This window comes from Lygodium microphyllum, chromosome 10, assembly GCF_053477565.2.
Source record: "Lygodium microphyllum isolate KBCC chromosome 10, Lygodium_microphyllum_v1.1.10, whole genome shotgun sequence".
Taxonomy (NCBI): Eukaryota; Viridiplantae; Streptophyta; class Polypodiopsida; order Schizaeales; family Lygodiaceae; genus Lygodium; species Lygodium microphyllum.
The window spans coordinates 34,871,424-34,881,803 of record NC_141144.1 but is presented as its reverse complement, the minus strand read 5'-3'; positions in this window follow the sequence as shown (position 1 = coordinate 34,881,803).

The window sequence follows — 10,380 nt, the reverse complement described above, 5'->3', positions numbered from 1 at the left end:
CTTTTACACAAAAACCAATGAAGAAAGCTTGCACAACATGAACAAGAGACCAATTGGGTATAATCTCCCCCCATGCCTTGTGTGAGCACTCCATAAAGCATGTATTTTATATATTATTTATCTTCAAGCTCAAATAATAGCCCAATTTACAAAAAATAGCACATTTTAGCTTTTGAGTTTTCTTTTGTGCCAATAAAGAATTAAAGCTAATGGGCACCCAAGAAATCGGGCAGTACCCAAATACAATGTCCAATACAAGTATTTAAATCGTGCGCCCATGCGCATACAAAAATAATAAATAAATATCAAGCGCTTTAATAAATAAGCATGACAAAATATAGGCATGCCTAAGATACGCGCCCATTAAAAATTGATGATAATTTGAATACACGCTATCCTCGAATGCTTTCCAATGCCACCTTTGCTCGCTCTACACATCAACTAAAGCATTCAAAATTGTTAGAAAAATAATACAATTAAACCGACAAAAGTGAATACCTAGCAGTCTTCAGCTACAAAAATAAATTGGTTAGAAATCAATCCTAACCTTAATTTATTACGAGTGCACACTCTAAACTCATAAATGTTTATTAATTTAAATATATATTTTGCAGAATCACCCGCTATGGAATCACCCATGTACACACTAAATTAACAAAATGCCCGAAAAGGATAGGCATCCCCATCAACTTCTCACACAAGGAATCCACTTTGTGTATGAGACCTGGTAATTAAAGTTTATGGAATCCACCGTAAAACCTCACGGAATCCACCGTGGCACGGAATCCACCATGTAATATGCCTCCTGGCATCAGGTTCGGCCACGAACATTCTGTTTGCGAGGCGGACTTGGGAAAACCTAGGCAACAAACCCCATGACATTCTGTGGGAGTGTCGAGCGGCGACGCTTAGATTCGTTTCTCGATGGACTGCCAAAAACATGCTTGGACAGTGGGTACGTTACAGTTGGTATCAGAGCCAACCCACGACTCAAACAATTAGGAAAAAAAAAGTCGAGAGGAGTGAGGCGATGTTTTCATTAGAAAATGTTTTTCTTTTTACTCACTTGTGGATTGCTGCCGCTTCCAGACTTACAAGGCATGGAGCAGGTTCCTCGTATTTCATATCATGTTCATGACAGCTATGAAATCTTCAAGCTAACGCAGACGATCCAACAAGATGAGGATCCTAGATCGGCTCTACAACCCCTCACTGGTGTATGTGGAAAGGCATTGGACTTGGAGCACGAGATACTACTACATAGATGCCAACCAACTCGCCTATCTTCAAAACAATCTGAAGAGGTTAAAGTAGTTGGAAGACTTGAAGATTATCAAGTTACTCATCTTCCATGAAGCTAGTGTGAACTCGTCCCTACACATCAGACGCCGACAAGTAGATCAGAACCGCTACATCTACGAAGAGGTGGTTAAAATTTTACCAGCGGACATAATTAAAGTAATGGGTTGAAATGAATGTCATGGCTATCAAAAATAGGGATTTCCTGAACTTCCCATGACTTATCGCTTCTTGAGAATCCATTCCCCCAATCCATACTACTATTCTGTCCCTATAGCTGATTCCAATAAGAAATTATTAACCTGATATTAATGTGACTCCTGAAAAAAAAATCATCTCAACCAAACCCTATCTATTCTCGAATAATTGTACTTGAGGCTTACACCTCCCTATGGTTAAATAAGAATTTTGTGTTCATTTGAATGGTTGCATAGTTGCAATGGAAAATGTGTGCGCATTGATTTAAGTTGTATAGGGATGTTTAAATGCAATCCTAACACGGAAAAGTTTAAATAGTATCTAGATACAACCCCAAGCGCAGATCCAAAATCATGTTTCTACACTAACCCCAACAGAGGTACAAGAGAAGAAGTTTCTTCTCAAACAAATTAAACCACCAGAATTTGATGGAAAAGGGAAGACTATTGAAGGTGATGTTGAAATATGGATTGAATCCATGGAGGACTATTTTAGTGTAGCCAGAACAGCACCTGTGAACCAAGCCATGATTGTTAAGCTCAAGCTCACTAGCGAAGCTAGGCTATGGTGAAAGCAATGGTGTAAAGACCAAGCAGTCACTGAAAGGACAATAACTTGGGAAAAACTAAAGGAAGTAGTGTAGGGAAGGTATATGCCACTTGCGTATAGAACTCAGAAGATGAATGAGTTCTTTAAGTTGAGGCAGTTGGGCCGTCTCTGGAAGCATACTACTCGATATTTGTTTCCTTGCTGAAATACGCCCGGACAATAAGTATCCCCCAACAGTTCTCAAAGTTTTGTGATGGGCTAAATCCACCAATAGCCACTCGGTTGGAATATTTCATTTGGGAGCTTTTCTCCCCATTATGATGATCTAAAACTTACCCATGTATCTATTCCATGATAATTTGTACGTCTTTACAACACGTTGAAGCAATTGGAGTATGGGCAACTTTCAAATAAATAGCCTACAAAGAAAAAATATTAAACTTACAACACAATATTAGTGAGTTTGGGAATCTCATGATTCCCATTTCTTGAATACTAAAAATGTGGCACATGGATAACATGTCCATAAGTTTCTCAAAACCATATGATGTGACCTATCATTGGAAAGCGCTTCAAAAATGGAAATCTATTGAGCTATAGACCACTTGATTTGGAGTTATAATGTTCAACTTATGACAAATCCAAAGATTTGACCACGTGTCCCAAACTTAAGGGAAATTCCCATATTCCCCAATATGGCATTTTACAAAAATTTATTGCAATTTGTGATATAGATAAGTTTCTTGTGCTTACCCAAATCATGTAAGACTTTATGGCCGAGCTTGCCTAGGCTCAAGCTTAATTCATACTAAATCATTTAGAATATAAAGGTATTGCCTAAGAAAATGTGATAAATACCGAATCCCCAAGCATGCATTTAGTTCATTTTCTTTTATGTTTGGAAGTACCAATTAGTTAACTAGAAAAGCATCAAATTAATTTCTTATAATTCCATAAGTTTTTCCTACATTGTAAACAATATTAGTGGAGGAAAATTAGAAAGGAACTTAATAATGATGGAGATCAAACAATAGTTATCCCAAAGTGAGCCAACAAGAACACTCACAACAAGTTATGATCCACGAGTGAGACACCAACTAAGAGGGAGTGAACAATGTCTTTAGTACACAAGGTGGGGTTTCAACAATAAGAGATTACAATGGTAGAAAGAAATCAATAAGATGCTAGAATCATGGATGCTTGAGTTCTATACATAGAATGGATATGCCTCGAAGACAACACAAAGAAGACTCCTTATGTATAAAGCAAGGGATAAATAAAATATATAACATTTCTGATTTCTAAACCCCTGTTCTTCTTCATAAGAACCTCCTCTTAATAGGAGGTCATGAGGATAATAATTTGAAATTATGGCAAAAAGTTTTAAAAATTATCCCCTCCTTCCCCCAGCTGACTGTCATGCTGGAGGAGAGGGAGGGAAGACCTAGCTCCTTGCTGGAGCTCGTTGGAGGAGTGAAGGCCATGCAAATGGCCGCGTGGAGGGAGGGAGGTACCTCTCCCTCTCCCATATAAACCCCCTGTGGGGAAGGGGAGTGAGGATGGTGGTCGTGTGAAGAGGAGAAAGGAGGCTGTGATACGACGGGGCGTTGGCCAGGCCAAGGAAGAAAGAGATTGAAGAGAGCCGGGATGCTGCCGTTGAAGGGGAGAAGAGAGCCGCACTACTCTACTAGCCGAGGAGTAGGCTGTGATAATCGGCTGCTAGCCGTGAGGGAGGAGAGCGTAACGCTACTGGGCGTGAGGAGAGAAGAGAGCTGCGCCGCTCTCCTGGCCACCAACAATTGTCGAATATAGCCATCCCCTCTCCCCCCACGTGAATACTGAGACCACAGAAGCTTCCAAGAAGCTTCTTGGAAGCTTCTAAGGGGAGGGATCTAAGCCCCCCTTCCTGTGGGCTTTCTTAAGCCCTCCTCTAGAGGGTTTTTATACCCCCTTTCCATCCCCGGGATTTAAACCCCATTTTCGTGGGGGTCCATCCAAGCCCTTTAAAAGCCCATGTACCCCGAAAATTAAGCCCCTTTTTCCCCCCTTGGATTCCCCCACAAGCTCCCATTAGCCGAGGTTCTAAACCCCCTTCCCTATTGCCCTCTCAAGTGGGTTCTTGTTACCCCAGGATCTTTAAAAATCCCCTTTTATTTGCCTTCCCAAAGCAATCTTTTACACCCCTTTTATTTGCCTTCTAAAGATGATTCCGAAAGACAGTGCAAACGGTCACAAAGGGAATTTTGCATTCAAAGGAGACGGGCCAAGATCATAAGTCCACGACCAAGGCGAGAAGGTCAAAGTGTCGATGGCTCCTAAGAAGGCACAAGTCGCAACCGCAGGAGTATCACCTCCTAACATCCATGTGGACATTTCACCACAAGTCCAAGTTTTTCTTCCTAAATTTGATTAACGTCATAATATTTTGATTATGCATGGATCATTTATAGAGATGATGCATTTTTCAATTAAAGTACTTTGACTAATTTAAAAGAAATAGGCCACGATGGAAGAATTTGGTCATTGGTATTTTGTAATGAAACGAACAAAGAAAGAGCATAAGATCTCTATGTATTCCTAGCAAGTGGGTTTTATGCATTGCAAAGTAACGAACTTAGATTAACTAATGCCCATCTTTACAAGCCAAAATAATGATAGTGCACTTCGAGTATGCATGGAAGGAATAGATCGCATTGTTGAACATCTTTTCTTCGAAATGATTCTTTAAAGAAGGTTGCTAACAATCGTAGAAAATGCTAGTCATGGAAATGACTGTAGGCTGCATCAAGAAGATTAAACTCTAGGCAAATGGCATAAATCTCGTTTCAACTGCATAGTTGTTAGAAAAAGCTACATGGTTAAACATAAAATCCTAAAGCTTAGTATCATGAATCTTATTTGCATGAACAAAAGGATCAATTGGAATTATGCCATAACTTAGCATATGCTTTGATCTTAACCCGAAAAGTTAGGGTTTGTAAATCAACTTATACGTAGGCAATGAAGAATGTGGTTATGAAAATGGTAGCGTAGTTATCTTCAAGAATAGACAAGTAAATTGGTTTAACCTAAACACATAAACTGTGAGGGGCTCGTTTAGGAAGGGTTAATTCAATGCAACATATCCCAAAGAGCTAACTAAGGTTTAGTATGTTGTGGACGTAACTTAATCGCTCTCATTGCCAAAGCTGAAACTCTTATACCCTAAAGACTTGCCCACATTCACGGAATGTAGGGACAGTAGGACATACTTGTGAGAAACGATCTAGGGTTTTTACCCTAAGGTTCGCTCGCCAAAAGGATGAAACTCGATTTGAAATTAAAACCCTAGGACCAACAATGTTGGCCTAGTGCAATCAGGAATGGATTGTTATGAAGACATCCAATCCCTGTTTCTTATCTAATCACGATTTCGTGATTAGAAGACACCATTTGATGGGTAAAATAGTCCCATGGTTTTTTATGCGACACTTGTGCAACAAGTTGCAGTATCGCATGATCTTGTGATTTGATCACAAGAGAATGGACAATTCCTCTGAATGAGATTGGCATATTCTTGTGCAAGTTATCTTGCAAGAGGATGAGTAGTCATCCTGACATAGCAACTTTCCTGGGAAAAATGGCCAAGACAAGGGGATTAGATATTTGCTTGGAAGCAAAGGACCAAATCAATAATTGGAGCAACATACTTATTGTTAATTGAACTTAAGATATTGGTTAAGTTGGGCTAATAGGGTATGGCCCTAACCCAAGGTTATAGGGTTAACAAACAAACCCTTGGGGATCTTGCCAAGTCGCAATTGATCCTGGATCGAGTGCTAGATGCATTCGAAAAGAAGGATTCACTCCTTAGCACTTGGCCAAAAATAACGACCACTGGAAATGATTGTGCTTGTAACAAGTTGTATAGAGCACTGTTTGCTTTATTTGCTCAAGGAATTAAAGGATGAAAAGATATCTAATGCTTCAGGTTGAAGGCCTGAAGGGAGAGGCAGCTTCAGTTACCCCCGACTTCTTGCCTGACCCTAACCAAGGGGGTTGTTAATCGTGCCGGGAAGGTGGATCGAACCCGCCGCGAGAGGTCTCTCTGTTGAGCGCTACTTGGAGCAAGAGGACGCTTGGGTGCCAGGGGGCTCTGGCCGTAAATCCCTTGCCTTTCGAGCCCTGCACACAAGAGGCCAACGTGACTCAGGATGGGATCTCGAGGCCCGCATACTAGTCTACGGGCAGAATCTTGCTTAAAGAAGTAAATATTGCAAGGCCAATGTGAACCATCTCTTGAATTTCCTTTAGAGATGGGTCACATGTAGTTGACATAGCTATGGTTGTGAGTACATGAAAGATATCATATGACTTTTGCTTCATATAATTCATGATTGATGAGTGGGTTAAAGAGGCTAGAATAGTAACACCTTCAATCTCACTTTCTTGGATAATTTTTTCATCCAACAAAATTTAATGCAAAACCACAATATGAGCACAACGGACTCAAAGTTAATGAAGTGTCTGACTATGATATGAAGAGAATGCACATATAGGAGCACATGTGTAATATCACAAGTTGTAACATACATATCACTCTGCACTTGAATATAGCTTCTAAGCAAAGGATTCCATGGTATTTGGCAAGCCTACTTGCTATGCTAGTGCTATGATAAGGAATGCTATTATGTAGTCTATTACAACAATCTTCTACACTTCCATTGTTGCACCCACTTCTAACTGTTACAACTATATATATCATCTCTCACTTAACTTGGGTCTCACCTATATATACTAACTCTACATCAATATGAATCATTCTTTGGGAGCATGTCTTGTGTATGTCTCTCGTACTCTCTCTCTCTCTCAACAAGGATGATATCCACTTTGACAAAGCATGTATATCTCTTATTGAATATTCTCAACGTCATGAGCCTCATTTGGAAAAACCTGATGATGTTTTGGTCACTCGCGAACAAAGGGATTTTGATGCTGCTTTTGTTGCTCGCAAGCGTCTTGCTTCACGTTTTCAGTAGGGTGGACGCCCTAATCCAGGTAGTAAATCTTCTCGTCTTGCTTATCCTAACAAACATTGTTCTTATTGTGATAAGAAAGGTCATGTGGCTTCTGATTGTTGGGCATGTCAATATGATGAGGAGCATGGAGTTACTACAAAGCAACCTCGCTCATCCAAAAGTTTTCCTCCTTGTGATTATTGTGCACATACAGATCATCCATCTCGTCATTGTTATTAACGTAGATATGATGAAGAATGTTCTCGAGCTTATATTGTTCAACAAACTACAACTGATGATGATCATACTCATCAAGAGCTCAATTTCGCCCATTATGATATCTCTCCAGAAAAGGTACTTCATATTCATGATGGTTCTCTATTCATCGTTGATTCAGGTGCCACTGGAAACATGACATACCAATCGCAGTGGCTTCACAATTATCATTCTCTTCCTGTCAAGAAGTTTATTTACCTTGCGGATTATACGACTTGTCAAGTCAAAGGAGTGGGTGATTTATATCTGGGGACTGTTTCATCCACTAGAATATTAAGAGGAGTTCTTCATGTTCCAGATTTGCAAAGAAATCTTCTTTCTGTTGCTCGTCTAGTTGATCTTGGTTTGTTTGTTGGCTCTGATACCATGTTGAGAGAGAGAGAGAGTACGAGAGAGATACACAAGACATGCTCCCAAAGAATGATTCATATTGATGTAGAGTTAGTATATATAGGTGAGACCCAAGTCAAGTGAGAGATGATATATATAGTTGTAACACTAACATGGTATTAGACGTCCATGTTAGGCCTTATACTACTATCCAAATTTTGCTAGATTAAGAACTGCTACAATCCATTTATGTATTTGTAATACAGTTCAATCTCTCCAGTAGCTTACATATAGTTCGAATCTCCTTGGACTTGCCAAGGCTCCCTAAACCTAAATTTCAAAAAGAAGTATTGATAGCTCTCTCCCTTGCTCTCCCCAATTATCTCTCTTAGAATGAGACAATAGGACCTTTGAATGTAGCAAGGGTAGCATAGATTTTGAGAAAAAAAGAGAAGGATTGAGGAGTCATCCATGAGCCTCCATAGAAATAGAAAGTAATTGGAACACCATCACAAGATATTTGAGGGGATTAAAGAGAGGATATTAAAGGGCTATCAAAATCTTGCTCTATGTATGTGTGTATATGCGTGTATGTGTGCATGTGTATGTATCTATGTATGTGTGCACACTCCATCAAAGTTAACTCCCCACCTAAGAAGATCGATTCCCCTGAGTCTTAATGCCCCTATTCCTCATGCCACCAAACTATAAGAAGTTACCCCCTTAGCCCCTAAAATGCTAACCCTATCCCAGAGCCTAGCTTCCAACAAAACTCTAAACCCATGCCTCTCAGATCTAGTTGCTCCACCAAAACCCTAGCCCCCTTGCCCATCAATCCAAATGTTTCGTCCTCTTCTAATATATAATTATCCAACCAAATTCATGGGGGAGAGAGATGTGTAAATAGAAATTCACATATAATCCATGGCAAATCTAATTCTTATTACCCATGAACAAACTTGAAGAGTTCATGGACTTTGTAGAAACATCTCTAATTTTGCACTATGCCACAATAAAAATTTCTACTAAAAGAAAATGCTACCATACTATTGTAGAACATCTATGATTTTGCATTATGCCACAATAAAACTTTCCACTAAAGGAAAAGACTACTATACTATTTTCCTAGCATTGGTGATGAAGGATCAGCATTATAGTGGTATAGTGATACCAATGGTCTAGAACTATTGGATGGTCTTCTTGGAGCTTTGAGAAAGTCTCACTTAGACTATCATGGACATTGGTGAGCTACCACATGTGGGGAGTTGTTTCTTTATCCCTTGCTTTGTACTTGAGGAGTCTTCTTTGTGTTTTCTTCAAGGGACATCTAGTCTAAGTATAGGACTTGAACATCCATGGGTCTAACATCTTATTGACCTCTTTTTACCATTTTAATCCCTTGTTACTATAGAACTTATTGATTCTCAACAAGATGCATAAGAAGTATGTATGCAACTCTACAAAGTGCTATTGTGGTTTCACTCATGGACCTCTTATTATATCTTATCTCTTGAGTCTTGCCTTGCTTCGTTTCATCATCTTGAGTCTTGTCCTCTCAAGCCTCATTCCATTGTAGTCTAGCACCCTGCACATTGTGTGCTAAAATCATCATTTACTCACACTTGGATCCCCAGCTTATTGTGAGTGTCCATGATCTAGAACTATTGGATGGTCTTCTTGGAGCTTTGAGAAAATCTTACTTAGACTATTGTGGGCATTGATAATGAGCGACCACATATGGGGAGTTATTTCCTTATCCCAAGCTTCCTACTTGAGGGGTCTTGTTGTCTTTGAGACACATCTAGTCTATGTATAGAACTCAAGCATCCGTGGTTCTAGCATCTTCTTGACTACTTTCTAAAATTGCAATCTCTTGTTACTATAGCATTTATTGAGTATCAAGAGGGTGTGTGTATGGTGTTGTAAAAAGTGCTATTGTGGTTTCATTGGAGAGACTCTCTCATTTACCTCATCCTCTTGAGTCTTGTACTCTTGGGTCTCCTCCTCTTTAGTATAATCTCACTTGCAACATACAAAAAGGAAAACCTGTTTGGCACATGGCACATGGCACATTGTGTGCTAAAATCATTTGCTTACTCACTCTTGGTTGGTTCTTCACTCTTGGATCCAACTTGTTGTGAGTATTCATGGTTTACAATTATGTGATAGTATTCTTGGAGCTTTGAGAAACTCTCACTTAGACTATCATGGACATTGGTGAGCTACCACACATCTGGGGAGTTATTTATCTATCGCTTGATTTATACTTGAGGAGTCTTCTTTTGTACTATCTTTGAGGCATATCCAGTCTATGTATAGGACTCAAGCATCCATGATTCTAGCATATTATTGATTTCTTTCTACCATTTTAATCTCTTACTCTTGGAACCCCACATTGTGTACTAAAGTCATTATTCAGTTGCTCTTAGTTGGTGCCTCACTCTTGGATCATAACTTGTTGTGAGTGTTCTTGGTGGCTCGCTTTGGGATAACTATTGTGTGATCTCCACCATTATTAAGTTCATTTCTACTTTTTCTCCACTAATACTATTTACAATGTAGGTAAAACCTATGGAATTATAATAAATTAAGTCTCTACGTTTGGAGTTAATTAATTGGTACTCCCAAACATAAAAGAAAATGAACTAAATGCATGCGCCTTGAGAAACTAACACATCTGCCTCAGGGATTTGATATTTATAACAATTTCTTATGGAATACCTTTATATTC